At 35.3% G+C, this 16,633-nt stretch overlaps 1 protein-coding gene across 1 annotated transcript in view; it reads left to right on the top strand.

The window, feature by feature from the left end:
• Positions 1 to 9,153: 9,153 nt before the first annotated feature.
• FAM216B (family with sequence similarity 216 member B) overlaps positions 9,154 to 16,633 on the top strand; it is a 68,237-nt gene continuing 60,757 nt past the window's right edge. The window contains 1 exon segment of the mRNA XM_038569635.1: positions 9,154 to 9,279. The gene's annotated coding sequence lies outside the window, so the exon portion shown is untranslated.

Genomic DNA, 16,633 nt, shown 5'->3' with positions numbered 1-16,633 from the left:
GAAGCTGTGCTAGTGGTTACATGTCATTTACTTCTGAATATCTCAAGGGCAGGGTGAAGGAGGAGAAAACAAGATCAATTAGATAAGCAATGGATGAATTAGCCATTTAATCAAGTACCTAAGCTATGAAGCACACAGTTCTTCTAAGAGACACCATTATCCTTAATGGAGTTCTTTAGAGCATCTTCAATTTTTCTAATGAAGACAGAAAGCCCATCTTTAGTATAGTGCTTTTCTTTGCTTGTTTGACTACAGATTATCTATTCCATTCAATCCCCTAGGGAGCTGATGCTCTCCCCCTTTGTTCCTCATAGAATTATATCAAGAAAGAATCTGTCCAAATTATTTAATCACATTATTCTTGCTCTGGCCAATATAAGTGCTTAAATATCCACACTTAATACTTCTCTTTCTAATGATATTCACTTATCTAAAATTACCCCTTAATTGATAAGATATATGAACAAAAATACCATTAGGCAAAATGTTAACTGAACTCAAACCATTTAGAATGTTTTCATGCCGACCTCCGAATTTACTTAATCTCCAGTGAGCACTAAAAAAATAGGACTTAATCTTCTCCCTGACTAGCCTGAAATAGCAAAGGGAAAAAGGTTGAGTAAGAGTTGGCAAACAAGAAAAGAAAAATATTTTTGCTCTTTAACGTCTTCACTGCACAAACTCTTATAATTTTTATTTGGTCCTATATTTCTCAGTTTTGAAGAAGAAAAGCATCCCAATGCATTTGGAAAACAGTGGTACTATGCATTTTATACAAATTGTCTAATATGGTGTTGAAGATACCACCTAATGAGAATCACCCTTTATTTATTTTTAAATTTTTATTTATTTATTGTTATTTAAATTCAATTAATATATAGTGTATTATTAGTTTCAGAAGTAGAGTTTAGTGATTCATCAGTAGCATATAACACCCAGTGCTCATCAAGTGCCTTCCTTAATTCCCATCATCCAGTTATCCCATCCTCCTACCCACCCTCCCTCCAGCAACCCTCAGTTTGTTTCCTATAGTTAAGAGTCTCTTATATTTTGTCTCCCTCTCTGATTTCATCTTATTTTATTTTTCCCTCCCTTCCCTATGATCTTGTTTTTTTCTTAATTTGTTAAATTCCACATATGAGTGAAATCATATGATAATTGTCTCTCTCTAGACATTCTCCAAGGAAGGCATACAAATGGCCAACAGACACATGAAAAAAATGTTCAGCATCAGGGAAATACAAATAAAAATCACAATAATAAGATACCACCTTATGCCAGTTAGAATGGCTAAAATTAGCAAGTCAAGAAACAAATGTTGGCAAGCACACAGAGAAAGGGGAACCCTCTGACACTGCTGGTGGGAATGCAAGCTGGTGCAGCCACTCTGGAAAATAGTATGGTGGTTCCTCAAAAAGTTAAAAATAGAGCTACTCTATGACCCCGCTATTGAACTATGAGGTATTTACCCAAAGGATATATATCACATCTTTTTTATCCACTCATCTTTTGATGACCATCTGGGCTCTTTCCATAGTTTGGCTATTGTGGACATTGCTGCTATAAATATTGGGGTACAGGTACCTCTTTGGATCACTATGTTCATATCCTTTGGATATATTACTCAGCCATCCAAGAAATGAAACCCTACCATTTGCAATGACATGGATGGAACTAGAGAGTATTATGCTAAGCAAAATAAGTCAGAGAATCACCATTTATTTAAAGCCAAGTTTATGAGGTATAATTTGTATATGGTAAGAATTACTCTTTATTGTGTACAATTTTATTAATTTTGGCGTATGTAAATGTCATGTAACCATCACCACAGTAAAGATATAGAGCATGTCCATCACTCTCCAAAATTCTCTCCTGTCTCTTTGGAGTCAATCCCCCTTCCTCCTCCCAGGACCTGGCAACCACTGGCCTGTTTCCTCTCCTTACAGATTCACCTTTCTAGAATACCATAAAGTTGCAATTATACATTAGGTAGCCATTCAAGTCTGGTGTCTTTCACTTATCATAATACATTTAAAATTCATCTATGTTGTCACGTGTATCACCATTCATCCCTTTTATTGTTGAGGAGTGTTTTATTCTATGTATCTACCAAAGTTAACTTGTTCTGACCATCATATGTATGTCCTCTTACTAGTTATGGACATTTTGTTTGTTCGAAGTTTTTGGAGATTATGAGTAAATCCAATATAAACAAATGTGTACAGATTTTTCTGCACACATGTTTTCATTTTTTAACCTAGAACTGGAATTGCTGGGTTGTATGATAAGTGCATGTGTAACTTTATAAGAAATTGTCTCTCTTCCAAAGTAACTATAGTATTTTGCATTCCCAACAGCAGTGTACGAGTTCCCATTGTTCTGCATCCTCAGTAGCACTTGTTAATGTAATTTAAACATTTTTCAGCCATTTAAAAGGTGTGTAGTGATATCACACTATGGTTTTATTTGCATTTTACTGTTGATTAATAATGTGGAGCATCTTTTTATGTGATTATGTGCAATCTATCTTACTTTATGAGGTGTCTGTTTACACCTTCTGTCCACTTTTTATTGGGTTGTTTTTTTCTTATTATTGAATGGTGAGAGCTTTTTATGTACTCCAGATACCAGTTATATATTCCAGATACTTTTTTTACAAAGGTAGATGGACTTTCCACCCAAAATTTGGTTCAAGATGTCAAGACTGAGGATGCCATGCACTCAGGGGTTAGGAAGAGATTTATTACTCACATAATGAGGCTTTCTAGGGACAGAAGGGCAGGCTTCCAAGCAGGCCCAAAAATTGCTTAAGAGAGCAAGAAACAGAGATTGGCTTGGGGTTTACAGTATTAGAGAGAGTGGGTTGAAGTGAAAGTTTCCATGCCCATGACCCAGGCTTGCATGGTTTAATATCCCCAGTGCCAATGGAGGCAGCACCTGAGTTTCCTTATCAGCTTACACAGAGTGAGGAGAAGGCAAGGGAGGAGATGAAATTTGAAAGCTATCAACACTCAGACAACAAAACTAGAGCCAGACTCTTTATTACACAAACTTTTATGAGACATAAGAATCACATTTTTAATATCAAGGGAACAACTAGTTAACATTTAATACAGAAGATATATCAAGTATATAGATTATGCCTGGCTCTTAAATACACTTAAAATCCTAAAAAATATTTAATAATCTGGAATTACATTTTTGGGGTCTTTTCTGAGGGAAATGCCCATTTTAAATGGACCAGATTCATGTCCTATGAAAACAAAAAAGCTGTGAATACAAGCAATAAAACATAGATAATTATGAGAATTGTGAAATTTCTTCTCCTTATGTGAGAACAGAACTCGATCCAACTGACCACTCCCTGGAATCATAACACCATCCAGTCTTTTGTTAATACACCCTGGATGGGTGGCTCTGTCCCAGATTCTGCATTTAATGGAAGATTTGAGATGTGTCAAATTAGTTGAATAGTCGGCTGTCGACCTGTGGGTCACATGGGAAGAATTCCTGTAGGATGATTATAATTCAACTGCAAAAGTATTATGTAAATTTCTTTCATGTGTCAAAAATGAATTGAATACCTACTGTGTGCCAGGCATTTGCTAGGTTCTGCAGATTAAAAGTTAAATAAAATACAGTTGTGGCTGTCAGGCAATTCAATATTTATTGAAAATGAAATACTTGAATCAAATCATTGTTGAAATGGCTTGAGATTGATTTTGAAAGGAATATAAATAAAAGAGTAGACTGGCCAATCATCCTTACAACTTCACTCCAAACTGAACAATTTTTTATTGGAACATGTGATGGAATATTTTTGGACCTCTTTGTCAGAAATATGCAAGCTGACATGGCATTTGGGAATCTTATTTTCAATAGGCATCACTAACCAGGATAATGAAGCATGTTCTATGAACTGATGAAATTCAATCTTTGAAACAATAAAATGTGATTTTATATCTCACTATGTGCTATATTATAAAAGTAATATTTTTGTCAAATGTTTTCTTATATTTGTGCCTAAATCTCTTTTAATGTGAAGGTAGACATGCTATGAGCAACGCAGGGAATATATAGGAAAGAAGAAGAAAAGGAAGACGTAGCTTTATTATTTATTAGTTTGTACTTACACCTAGATCAAGGCATGTGGTGCCCTGAAAAAAAATTAATCATAAGGGACACGAAGCATGCTAATAATGTGCCCTCCTTCAAATTGATCTTTCTTTCTTTCTTTCTTTCTTTCTTTCTTTCTTTATTTATTTATTTATTTATTTCTCTTTTTCTTTCTTTCTTTCTTTCTTTCTTTCTTTCTTTCTTTCTTTCTTTCTTTCTTTCTTCTTTCTTTCTTTCTTGTATTTATTTTTTAGGAAGGAGAAAAAGTAGAAGAGTAAGATCACTGGCAACAGTGATTAGCGTCTTCTCTCTGGTTGAGAGCAATGGTTTTCAAAGTATGGTTCCCACCTGAGCGCTTGTTAGAAATGCAGATTCTCAGACCTCACTCCAGACCTGCTGAGTCAGAAACTTTGAGAATGAAGCCCAGTAATATGTTTCAAAAAGTCTTCTGGAGTATTCTGATATGTGCTAAAGTTTGAGAACCACTAGTCTGAATCAATTCATATCTGGTCTCAAATTCACACTCTTCATTCAAATTCATTTCTTCATTCAGAAAAAAAAAATAAAGTCCAAGAATTTACCTATCTAAAAATCTTAGAAGATGATGTAGTAACCATCTACTGTTACTCAAGTATGTGGTTTGGGGGCCTATGCCTTAGCCCATACCCCGGCTTCTATTATTACAAACAGCATTCCATCTGAACACATACTGTAACTCTCTCTCATGGTTTTGATATATACTGAAACTTTCTATTTTGTTACATTTTCAGTATATTTTAATACCCCCAATATATTGATAAACTCACCTTTCTGGCCCTTTGTGGTTCACTCTGGACAAAGTGACAACTCTATTGAGCTATTCAGAAATCTCCTGAGGAGGAGTGGGGAGGATAGAAAGAACAGTTTTCTATGAGTGCAACTGCTGGTCTCTTTATCACTTCTCCCCTAAAAGTAGTTATAATTATGAATGCTGCTAGCTCTAAGAAGAAAACCAGAGACTTGAATCACAGAGGTGATAAGATTAAGGGGTGAAGTTTCTTGTAGATAATAATTTTTCATTTTAGTTTATGCCAAAACAAAGATATTGTGTTGACAGATTTCATAATTTATACAGCTGGAAAAAGAAAGAGAAAGAGGAGCAAAAGGGAGACATAAAAGAAGGAATAAATTATATTATAATTTCAGACAGAGCAGACTTCAAATCAAGTTATGCTATCAGGGATAAAGAAGGGCATATGTAATGATAAAGGGGTCTATTCTTCAAGAACACATAACAATCTTTAATGAATATATACCTAGCAACAGAACATCAAAGTATGTAAGGCAAAAACAAAGAAAACTGCGAAAAGAAATAGATCAATCTGTTATTATAGTTGCAAATTTCAACATCTCTTTATCAGAAATAGATCCAGGAGGGATAAAATTAAAAAGGACATAGCTGAACTCAATAACACCATCAATCAACTGGATATAACTGACACTTATAAACTGCTTCATCCACAATGGTAGTATACACATTCTTCCAAGCTGACTTAAAAGATTCACCAAAGCAAACCACACTCTGGGTCAAAGAACACACCTTGACAAGTTTAAAGAATAAAAATCACATGAGGTTTTCTCTCAGACAACAACAGAATTAAGTTAGAAATCATTAATAGAAAGAGAACATGAAGATCCCAAAATATGTGGAGATAAAACATCACACTTCTAATTAAGCATATAGGTCAAAGAAGAATTTTCAAGATAAATTAATATTTTGAACAAAATGAAAATGAAAATAGAACATATAAAAATTCATAAGATGAAGCAAAAGCAGTTCTTAGAGGGAAATTTGTAGCATTGAATATATATATTAGAAGAGAAGAAAGACCTAAAATCACTCATTGAAGCTTCCACCTCAGGAAACTAGAAAAAGAAGAGCAAATTATTTTCAAAGTAAGCAGACAAAAAGAAATAATAATTATTAAAGGAGATATCAATGAAATTGAAAACAAGAAATCAATAGAGAAAGTCAATGAAGCTAAAAGCGGTGTTTAGAAAAGATCGATAAAATTAATAAGCCTATAGACGGGCTAAGAAAAAATAAAGAAAATACAAACTGCTAAGATCATAAATGAAAGAGGGGACATCATCACTATAGATTCCATGGATATTAAAAGGAAAATAAAGAAATACTATAAATAGCTCTATACCCACGAATTTGATAACTTAGATGAAATGGACCAATTCTCCAAAAGACAATCTGCCAAAACTCACACAAGCAGAAACAGACAATCTGAATTGGTTTGTATCTATGAAAGAAATTGGATCAGTAATTAATTACCTTCCCAAACAGAAAGCATCAGGCCTAAATGGGTTGGCTGGTGAGTTCTGCCAAATATTTAAGAAAGAAATTATATCCATCCTCTACAATCTGTTTGAAAGGATAGAAACAGAGGGAATGCTTCTTAACTCAACCTATGAGGCCAGCATTATCCTAATGCCAAAACCAAAGACATTACAAGAGAAGATAATTAAAGTCCAATATCTCTCAGGAACATAGATACAAAAATCATCAACAAAGTATGAGCAAATTGAATCCAACAATGTAAAAAAAGAATTATACACCATGACCAAGTAGGATTTATGCCACCTATGCAAGACTGGTTTCACATCCCGAATGTCAAAACCAATTAATGTCATCCATCACATCAACAAGCTAAGAAAGAAAAATCACATAATCATAGCCAGTAGATACAGAACAGGCATTTGACAAAATCCAACACCCTGTCATGATATAAAGCATTAGTAAATTGGAAATAGAGGGTAATTTTCTCAACTTGATAAAGAATATCTACAAAAAACCTACAGCTAACATCATAATTAATGGTGAGAAACTCAAAGCTTTCTGAATAAAAACAGGCACAAGCCAAGGATGGCGCATCTCACCATTCCTTTTCAAATTTGTACTGGGGGATCCCTGGGTGGCTCAGCGGTTTGGCGCCTGCCTTTGGCCCAGGGCACAATCCCAGAGACCCGGGATCGAATCCCACATCGGGTTCCCAGTGCATGGAGCCTGCTTCTCCCTCTGCCTATGTCTCTGCCTCTCTCTCTCTCTCTCTGTGACTATCATAAATAAATAAAAAAAAAATTCAAATTTGTACTGGGAGTTCTAGCAAAGGTGGTCAGAGGAGAAAGGAAATAAAAATGTACACTGATAGAGAAAGAAGAAATAAAACTGAAACTGTCTTTGTTCATAGATAGCATGATCATTTCTGTAGAAAACACTAATGAATTGATCAAAAAACCTCCTGGAACTAATAAGCAATTATAGGAAGTCTGCAGGATGTAAGGCTAATATACAAAAGTCACTAACTTTGCTATAATATCAGCAATGAGTAAGTGGAATTTGAAATTTAAAAAAAACACAGTATCATTTATATTAGTACCCCAAAATAAAATACCTAAGTATAAATCTAACAAAATACGTACAAGATGAGGAAAAATACAACTCTGATGAAATCAAAGCAGAACTAAATAAATGGAGAGATATTCCATGTTCATGAATAGGAAGACTCGATATGGTCAAGATGTCAGTTTTGCCCAGCTTAATCTATAGATTCAATGCAACCCAAATCAAAATCCCAGCAAGAGATTTTGTGGATCTTGACAAATATATTCAAAAGTTTATATGCAGAGGTGAAAGATTACAATAGCCAACACAAAATGGAAGAACAAAGTTGGAAGAGTCACACTACTTGATTTCAAGACTTAATATAATTAGTGATCAAGACAGGGTGGGATCATCCAAAGAATAGACAAATAAATAAATCAATGGAACAAAAGAGATAGCCTAGAAACCGACCTGCATAAATATAGTCAACTGATCTTTGATAAAAGAACAAAGGCAATACGATAGAACAGCATTAGTCTTCTCAACAGCCTAAACAACCAGACATTCACAGGCAAAAATAAAAAAATAAAAAAGAATCTAGATACAGACCTTACTTCCTTCCTAAAAATTAACTCCAAATGAATCACAGACCTAAATGTGTAATACAAAATGGTAAAACTTCTAGAAGATAAATTAGGAGAAAATCTAGATGATCTTAGGTATGGTGATGGCTTTTTAAATACAACCAAAGGCACCCGGGCATGCAGAAAAGAACTGATAGGTCAAACATCATTAAAATTAAAAACTGCTAATCTGCAAAACAAAATATCAAGAGAATGAAGAAGCAAGCCACAGACTAAGAGAAGATATTTGTAAAATATATATCTGATAATGGACTATTATCTAAAATACACAAAGAACTCTTTTAAAACTCAACAATAAGAAACAAACAATTTGATTTAAAAAAATGGACTGAAGATCTTATTAGACATTTCACAAAAAAAGACATTTCACCAAAGAATATTTAAATGGCAAACAAGCATATGAAAAGATGTTCCACATTAAAAGTCTAAGGGAAATGCAAATTAAAACAATGAGATACCACTACTACACACCTATTTAAATTACCAAAATCTGAAACATTGAAACACCAAATGCTGGTGAGGATGTGGAGCAACAGAAACTCTCATTTATTGCTGATGGGAATGTAAAATGATACAGTGATTTTGGGAGACAATCTGATACTTTCTTACAAAACTAAACATACTCTTACCATATGATCCAACAATCATGCCCCTTGATATTTATACAAAGGAATTGAAAATTCATGTCCCCACAAAAAATGCACATGGGTGTTCAAGCAGCTTTATTGTTAACTGCCAAAGCTTGGAAACTTTACCTAACTTTAGTTGATAAATGGATAAAGAAACTGTGGCACATCTAGACAATGGAATAGTACTCAGTGCTAAAAAAGAAATGAGCTATCAAGCCACAAAAAGATATAGAGAAATCTTAAATTCACATTTTTAAGTAAAAGAAGCCAATCTGAGAAGATACTGTAGGATCCCAACTATAGTGACACTCTGGAAACAGCAAAACTATGGAGACAATCAAAAGATCAGTGGTTGCCAGGAGTTGACAATGGGGGGGGGGGGATGAATAAATGGAACACAGAGGATTTGTTGGGCAGAGAGAAGAATCTATACAGCACCATAATGACCACGATGATGGATACGTGTCATTACACCTTTGTCCAAATCCATAGAATGTACAACACCAAGAGTGAACAGGTAAACAATAGACTTTGGGTGATCATGATGTGTCAGTGTAGGTTCATCAAGTATGACAAATGTACTGTTCTAGTGGGGGATATGGAAACTGGAGGAGGGGGTATGCATGTGTGGGGACTGAGGGTATATGGGAAATGTCTGTACCTTCTCCTCCATTGGGGTTGTAAACCTAAAACAAAGTCTTAATTTTTTAGAAAGTGAGAAAAAATTGTATGAGGTATGTATGTTTGTTCCCATTTTACAGACAAAGAAACTGAAGCATAGAATAAATCAGTCTGTGTAGTGTTACATGCTTAGTAAGTGGAATAGTAGGATCATATCGGCTCTGACTCCACCTCTCATGTCCTAATCTTGACGTGATGTTCACAAGGGGTACATCAAAAGGAAATTCCAGGCAGAGGGTAAATCATTAAAATAAAGTCAAGCTTCTCAGAAGGACATAATATATTTAGGTAATGGTCTCCACTGTGCTTATAATACAAAGTATATGGTAGAGTGAGACCGAAATTATTTGTTGGGAAATCAAAATGCATTGTAAGGAGTCCATAGTCCAAATTATGACACTGGTAGAAAGAATGATGAGTGGAGAGGAAGTTGAGAGATATTTTGGAGATAAAATTGGCCTGATTCAGGGGTCAACAGGTATGATATGGGAGGAGCACTTTGCTTAAGCAATGAGTCTGACCAGTGTCCCCCAAGTTAAGGAACAAAGGAGGAATAAGTTTGGGAGCAGAGAGAGTTGATGCGTTCAGTTTAAACATATCAAGTTTTAGGTGGCTGTGGAACACATCAGGTAGAGATGTCTGGTTGCAAATAGTCTGGGGACCAGAAAACAGGTTAAGTCAGAAGTCTTAACTTGAGAATTACCCAGCAGATGAAGAAATTAACTTGGCTTCACTGCAACATGGGAAGTGATGCTAGCGTCCAAGAGGAAATGTGCAAGTGGACCAAAGAGCCAGGGGAACCTGATTAAGCGTGATAGAGAAAGAGAAACCGGTGAAAGGGCATGAAATAGTCATCACACAACAAGAAGAAAAATGTAAAGATGATAAAACTGGAAGTCAGGTGAGGAGGAATTTTCTGAAGGAGAAAGTAGTCCCCCACCACGTCTGTGAGAACATCGGGTTCATGGGACCGTAAGCAAAGCAGGTGCTTGTGCTGACCCTGAAGTCCAGGCACCTGTCTGTAATCAAAAAATGCCTGCCCAGTCTCTGTGAATATCCTGATGTCCTTATTCTACCTAATATTAACAAAGGAATCATGTAGAACTACAAAATAATAATTATTAGCGTATCGGCCCTAGTTAGCTGATAACTTCACTCATTTGAAGCAATTTGGTAGAGAGAAACCTGAATTACATAACATTTAAAAACTCAATTCTGGTGAATGGTGCAGTGACAAACATTGGTGGTTAACAAAGGATTGTCGGGTGAGACTTGGGAAAGCTGCTCTTGTGTACAAGAAAACAGGCAATCTCTTTGCTTTTGCAAACAGACACTACTAAAAGATGTAAAGAATTGTTATGTAGGTTAACCGGCATCTCTGCAATCCTGTTCACAATTTTTCTGTACTTAAGGAATCCTTTCTCAAGAATATTTCAAAGACTTTAACCTCATTTAAAAAACTATACTTTTTTTTATTATTTAGCCCAATTTGCTGAGATTTTGACCTACAATCTTATTTACAATTTTTCTGTACTTAGGGAATCTTTTCCTAAGAATATTTCAAAGACTTTCAGCCTCATTTGAAAAGCTATAATTTTTTATTATTTAGCCCAATTTGATGAAATTTTATTAGAAGATTTATGACATTTTCTACTTCATTGTGTCTATATGACTTTTTCCCTCCTCCTTCCCTTGGTTTCCCCTTCCGACTCCTCCCCAATTCCTCCCCTCCACCCTCTCAGATTTTGACAGACCATCTTTGCAATTCAGATGGCAACATTTCCCATTAAATAACTACACACTCAAGCGTTGCCTCTCGCATGTCGGGGTGATTGGCAGATACTTGTTTAGAGAATTGGAAACAGCTGAAAGTGACATTCAGGGATTCAAAAACAAACTTGGTTGGGAAATAAATCTTTGGCCAGGGAAAAAATGATTCTCTCTTTGCCAAGCAATAGCCTTATAATTTATCATTTATTGGAAAAGAAGAATGCATTTTGAGAACCGCATCAGACTAAAACTGATTACAGATATTAAGAAATGGCTCTATGAGCCATTACTCATTGCCTATGTGCGAGCTGAGTGCCTCTGGAAGGCGGGTGCTGATGAGTCACCGAGCATGCTATATTGCGTTGTCGTTACTGTTAGTATCATAAACAATGGTATATGATGGGGTTAGAGCAGATTAAAGAGAATGAAGTGTTTTGTGCAGTCTCCTCTAGAAAGAAGAAACAAGACATAATTTCACTGTGACGGTAACTATTGATTTGGTTTTTTGTTTGTTTATAGTTCCTAATGGTTATGATAGTTCCAGAGAAGTATTCATGGCTTATTCATTTAAAAAAGTCACCATAAGTGATAGCTTAAGCTCTTCCAACTTTTGTGCTGTTGTTTCTGAAATAAAAAGGAGGCTTTTTCCCCCCCTCAATGTTACAAAAAGAAAAGAGATTCAAGAGAGCTGAACCAAATATTATGTTCCCATGACCCCAAAGAACTTAGACACTGGAAAAAATTATAAAAAGAACCAAAATGACAGGGCAACTCCCAGGAGTAAACTCACAGAGCACTTACCCATATCCCCATTTGACATTTGTCACTTGTTATCTGTTATATTTATTTCGGATAATGTTTTAATTACTATGCTGGACTGTAAATATCCCAAAACGGATTAGTTCTTATAAATTGTTGCTATCTCCTTAGAACCTAGCTCAGTAACTTGTTCTTTGCGAATAAAAGCATTAATCCACAGAGAGATGAATGACACAAGTCACTACATTTATTACAACTTATCTTCTCAATTCTATAAAAACACAAAATTCAGATTAAGCAGTACTGTGCGACAGTAAACTAGGGTTTTTAGAATAAGTATGTTTAATGGTTCATGTTTTTTTCCACCACTCTTTAATTTTTATTTAAAACAATACCACTATTTCTGGATGAATGGATAAAGAAAGTGTGGTATATAAGTATATATGTATATAGGTGTGTGTGTATGTATGTATATATATATAAATTCCATGTAATAATTGAGTGTATATATATATATATATATATATAATGGCATATTATTCAGCCATCAAAAAGTGAAATTTTTCCAGTTGCAACAACATAGATGGAGCTAGAGAGTATTACGCTAAGCAAAATAAATCAGAGAAAGACAACTACCATAAAGACAAATACCATATGCTTTCTCTTATATATGGAATTTAAGAAACAAAACCAATGAACCAGAAAACAGACTCTTAAATATAGAGAACAAACTGAGGGTTACTGGAGGAGAGGTGGATGGGGGGATGTGGTAAATGGATGATGGACATTAAGGAGAACATTTGTGATGAGCACCAGGGGCTGTATGTAAGTGTTGAATTCTAAACTAAATTCTACAACCTGAAACTAATATTAGTATGTTAATAACTGTATGTTAACTGACTGGAATTTAAATAAAAACTTGAAAAAACAAAACAAAAATAAATAAAGCAATATCAGTATTTAATAATATGTTTATGTCATTTGGAAAGTTTTACTTTTGATAAAAAATGTATGCCTGCTAGAGAAAACATTTTAATGCCATGCCTTTTGGGTCACCACAACTTGCTATCAGAATATGAGATAGTAATCAGGACTACACAATTCCCTCAAGGCAGCTAAGTAAATGTGGATATTTCCTAAAGAAAATATGAGTGTGAGACAAAACCCTGCAAATGCAAATAGACAAAGGATCAGAAAAGTCACACTAGCACATTCTGGCAGGCAAACTTTTCTGCAAATTGCTGGGCTAGCCCGTGAAGAACATTGTGGGAGAGACAGACACCATCTTGTAAATCCTCCAACCTCATCTTTCTGGACACTCTCCCATAGGCAATGCTTATATCATAAAAGAGAAAACAGAAGATAAATGGGCTAAGTGCTCATATCTAGAAGTTTTCAAAAAAGAATAAAACCAAAGAAAATAGAATAAAATGCATTTTTAAAATAAAAGCAGAAATTGATGAAAAGAAAACAAAGAGACAAGACCAACAAAGTAAAAACATTTCTCTGGAAAGATTAAAATAATAGTTTCTGGTGATTGATGAAGAAAAAGTCAGAGATAGCACAAATAAAAAGTATAACTATTATGAATAGAAAATGGGGCCATACTATACTAATGGAAGTCAAAGGAATGAATCTTTAATTCTAGAATTTTAAGAGTTAGTGACAGACTATGTGGACCATATGGAAAGATTTCTTTCTGGCTGGGTGTTCTTGCCCCATGTCCCACTTTTTTGCCAATGAATAACTGTCTATTCATAAGCCAAATGTTATTATATTATAATGACTAAAGATGAAGAGTATGTAGGACTCTCTCTAAATAAAAAATTTATTAAATACAAGTTGGATCTTAGTAGAGAATCAGGAAACATGAAACCACCATTAAAAAGACCTCACTCCTGGGGATCCCTGGGTGGCTCAGTGGTTTAGTGCCTGCCTTCAGCCCAGGGTGTGATCATGGAGTCCCGGGATTGACTTCCGCATGGAGACTGCTTCTCCTTCTGTCTGTGTTTCTTTTTCTCTCTTTCTGTGTCTCTCATAAATAAATAAATAAAAATCTTTAAAAAGAAAAAAAAAAGACCTCACTCCTAAAGTCTTTAAAAATCCTAGCTGTTGTTCAGGTCCTTCTCAAAAGCCACCTGCTTCATCCTGTTTTCTTTGATACTCTTCTATTAGATGTGATCTTTTCCTCTTGTGAATACCCATAGCATTTTAGGTCTGTTACATGGGCAACATTTTTACCCTCATGCTTATGTTATTATACGCTCCTTGAGAGGATGAACAGGTCTTATTCATTTAAGTAATTCTAGTAGTATCAACAGGTGATAGTGGTGGAAACTTCAATAAATTCAATGGAATTGGATTGCTGAAACTAAAGAGCACTAGTTCTTTTATAAGGATTCTGGGATCCAGAAAGTGAAAAAATCTTAGAGCAGAAACTAACCCTAGAGCACACTTGATTCCATCAACCAAACGATGCAGAGAATCACGTCAACACTATTTCTCATGTCAGGTCCTTGTTTGGGCATTTCCAATGGTGGGTGCCTGCTACCTCATAGAGCCTATTTATTTATTTATTTATTTATTTTTTTAATTTTTTTATTTATTTATGATAGTCACAGAGAGAGAGAGAGAGAGAGAGAGGCAGAGACACAGGCAGAGGGAGAAGCAGGCTCCAAGCATCGGGAGCCTGATGTGGGATTCGATCCCGGGTCTACCAGGATCGTGCCCTGGGCCAAAGGCAGGCGCCAAACCGCTGAGCCACCCAGGGATCCCCATAGAGCCTATTTAAAGGTAGGTCAGTATATTCCAAGTAGGATGTCCCTACTTGTGTTGGGATATCAGTTTTTATATTTCAGTCATAATTCTGCTTTCTGAAACCACACTATCATGAACAATATATCCAAAACTTTCAGCATAGTAGACTTCCAAATTCATTCATCCTGTAATTCCAGGAATATTTGTTGAATGGTTACTTTGTCCCAGAGATAGTGCTAGATCCTGGAAATACAAAGCTAATATTTAGAGACTGCAGGATTATATGGTCTAGTGGTATGGCTAGAGGAGTGAATTACGACGTAAATACAATACAATGTGGTAAGCAGTTAGACCATGTTACAGAAGCACCTAGCAGGATGTTTAAGCCAAGCTTGGATGTGGAAGGTTTTTCAGAAGAAGGCTTTTTTCAAGGAAGTGGCATTTCAGAGGAGTGGGATAGTTTGAGGAGAGAGTGCAACATGTCCTGAGGCCTTAAAGAATGTGAAGCAGCCATTATGTTCCCCTAAGCATTCTGTTTACAAAATCTGAATGTCCTGCTTTTTCAACTGGGCAGCTTAAAACAATAGAAATTTTTTTTTTTACAGTAGGGCCATCCTCTCCCCAGAGGCTCTTGAGGTGACTCCTCCTTGCCTCTTTCACCTTCCTGTAACTATCAGCATTTCCTGGCTTGTGGTTGCATCCCTCCAATGGCCACCTCCATCTTCCCGTGGCTTTCCTCTTTTCTGTGTCTCTCCTGTGTGTGCCTCCTATAAGGACACTTGGTATTGGATTTAGAGCCCACTTGGATAATCTAGGATGATCTGTTCATCTCTAATCCTTAAATAAATTAAATCTACAAACACTCTTTCCAAATAAGGTCACTTTTACAGGTTCAGGAGGTTAGAAGGTAGACACATCTTTTCCGGAAGCCGCCATTCAACCCACTATACTTGACAACTATGGATCTGATTCCCAAGTAGCACTCATTGTCTACAAGGCTGACAATTGAGTGTAGAACACTCAATAATGCTGCACTTCTTTAATGATTTAATAATGCTCATGACTTAAACAGCATTTGTCCAACTTTCATCTTCCTAGTAGGAAAATAAATTTTTAAAGAACATTACCCTTGGTTACAAATTTAACAATATAAGTTGGTTCTAAATTCCTGGGAAAAGTGATAATAAGGTTTCAGAGACATAAGTTGTATTTTAAAACAATTTCTCTGGTATTCTACATAATTACTTCTAATAGCAGTGACACAAGAGGCTACATATCCATAGAAAGACGATCTCCTTTTGAAAAGTCAGTATATTGTGTTCTTTCAGAAATCACTCTACTTTGATAAAAATAATACAATTCTGAACGCTGTCAACAGGAATGAACAATTTACTCTATTTTTTAAAATAAGGAAATCAGTGCCTTGGACATGATGTTTTACTTCCCATAAGGGAACAATATCTCTTGTTAGGTAGAAATGTTTTTTTCGGGTTTGTTTTTTTTTCAGCAAAGCAACTACTATTACACATTTTTAGAAACCAGGTCAGTATTTTGTTTCAACTTCAATGCTAAAGGCCTATGTAGGAAAAAAATGTAACTGCCATGGGTAATCTATGGATCAATGAATACGATAAGTTCTGTGGATTCTATAAGATGTGACCTTTGTTTTCTAAGAAGATATATATTTTTCATTGTTTAGAAGCAAAAGATGAGTTTGGAGGAAATTTTAAAGTGATAAAAAGCTGCACAATTCAATGTAACATATGAGATTTGATTATACTGATTAATAAATGTCCCATAAGATATATGTAGAGTTTTGGTCCAGCTAATTTTTATTAATATATTCATTTTTATTGAAACTGTCTGATAACCTCAGTATATGCAAATATAGGTACAAAGAATGC

The sequence above is a fragment of the Canis lupus genome, chromosome 22 (assembly GCF_011100685.1).
Source record: "Canis lupus familiaris isolate Mischka breed German Shepherd chromosome 22, alternate assembly UU_Cfam_GSD_1.0, whole genome shotgun sequence".
Classification (NCBI taxonomy): Eukaryota; Metazoa; Chordata; class Mammalia; order Carnivora; family Canidae; genus Canis; species Canis lupus.
This window is presented reverse-complemented; position numbering and strand designations above follow the sequence as displayed.